We start from the raw sequence: 2210 nt of genomic DNA on the forward strand, positions 1-2210 counted from the left end.
GTCTCTAGATATAAAGAGTGATTTCAGTAATTTAGTCTGTGGGTGATGAGGTCACATGAGGTGAAGCATCTTCTGGGGTCCTTCGTCCGATGACAGCATCTCTCAGTGGACACGGCCACCCCAGGAGTCCGTGTGCCACTTTCCCTGACTCTCAGGGGCAGAACTCGGACAGACTAGCTTTTTATTGTGGAAAAACACTGACCGTAGCAACAGATCGTGAATCAGGTTCTGGAAAATCCCAGAGGCCCAGAGCCTTGGATGCACAGTTGTCTCAAGGCCAGGGCAGGAAGCCTTTTGGAATTTGTGGGATGGGGCACCTTCCTCTCTGGAAAGACCTACTATGTGCCAGATATCGGGCTAGTCCCTAAGCCCGTGTCATCTTTTTTATTATTATCATTTATATATGTTGCCGCACTGAGTCTTAGTTGTGGCACTCGTGATCTTTAGTTGGAACATGCAAACTCTTCGCTGAGGCATGAGGGATCTAGTTCCCTGACCAGGGATGAAACCTGGACCCCCTCATTGGGAGCTCAGAGTCTTAGCCACTGGACTACCAGGGAAGTCCCCCATGTCATCTTTATACAAATGGCTTAGACTGTTTATTAGGATTATCCTTATTTAACAGAGAGGCAGAGAGGATAAGCTTCTGCCCAAAGTCTCACCACAGCAAGAGGCAGAACCACTGCAGCTACAACTCCAAACAACCCCAAGCCCACTCGAAGACAACCACATCCTTGAGGATGAGCCTGGGTCTGGTCCGAGGCTCAGAGACGGGAGGTGACTCATTTGATGTCACACAGCTGGCAAGTAATGCTCTCTGTAGTCTTTCAAAAATTACTCTTGAGGATCTGCTTTGCGTTCAACAAGTATTTTCCAAGAGCCTGCCAGCCACTGCTCTTGGCTCTGAAGATACAACAGTGAACACAACAGACGATAATCCCTGGTTGGGCTTACATTCTGGAAGGGAAAGAGTGAGCAAACGCAAGAAGTAAGTTAGGTAGGAGATGGGGATACAGCGGGAAGAAGTAAATCAGGGGAGACAGGGAGGGTGTGTAGGAGGTGTGAAGGATGCTGCCTTTAACAGGGGGAGGGGGTGAAGGGCCCAGCTGAGAAGGCGACCTTTGAGATAAAACCGAGGAAGTGAGGACAGAAGCCGTGGCCGTTCCTGAGGGAAGCATTCCAGACAGAAAGAGCAGCAGAGACGCTAAGGTGGAGAGGGCCTTGCGTGTGGAGGTGGCCAGCGTGGCTGGAGCAGGGGGGTGAGGGGCAGAGGGGGAGATGAGGCGGGCGAGTGCATGGAGGTGGGGGCCCTGGGGGCCACAGGGTGCAAGGCCTTGCTGGTACTATGGAGACGGGATTTTGGTCTGAGTCAGTGGGAGCTGTGGCAGGGGTCTGTGCAGAGGAGTGACGCGATCTCATCTGCTTTTCACCTCACCTGCAGCTGCGTGGAGACAGGCTCAATGGGGCAGGAGCGGGGGTGGGAGAGACCAGTAAGGAGGCCACCGCAAGAGAGAGGGCTCCATCAGGGCTGCCCCAGCAGAGGTGCTGAAAGCTAGTAGGATCCCAGATACATATATATATATATATATATATATTTTTTTTTTTTTTTTTTTTTTTTTTTAAATATTTAGTTAGTTGTTTGGCTACTCCAGGTCTCAGTTGTAGCACTCAAGATCTCCCATCTTTGTTGCAACATGCCAGATCTTGAGCTGCATCATGCAAACTCTTAGTTTTGGCATGTGGTAGCTAGCTCCCTGACCAGGGATTGGACCTGAGCCCCCTGTATTGGGAACTCCAAGTCTTAGCCACTGACGGATTGGACATGGCGAATGGAACAAAGAGTGATGATGACACCAAGGTTTTGGGCCGAGAAACTGAAAGGATGGCATTGTCATTTCTGAGACAGATAAAACTATGAGAAAAGACGGTTTGTGGGGAAGGTCAGAAATTTGGTGTTGGGCATGTTAGTCCAAGATGCCTCTTGGATTTCCAAGTGGAGATGCTGAAGCAGCATGGTGCTGGGGACTAGGGGAGGAAGTCAGGAGGTGGGAGGCTGTCTATGAACTCAAAGTGCTCTCCGGACAGTTGAGAAGGCAGGGCACCCTGATGAACCTCCCCGGGGCCTCTTGATTCCAGCAACATCCTGATGCCCCTCATGGCAGCCAGCCTCCAAGATGGCCCTTGTGGTCCCGACTTTCTGGGATTCATGC

Source organism: Bos grunniens, chromosome 19 (assembly GCF_055505025.1).
Source record: "Bos grunniens cultivar Pamir isolate PY7600 chromosome 19, Bosgru_T2T1.0, whole genome shotgun sequence".
NCBI lineage: Eukaryota > Metazoa > Chordata > Mammalia > Artiodactyla > Bovidae > Bos > Bos grunniens.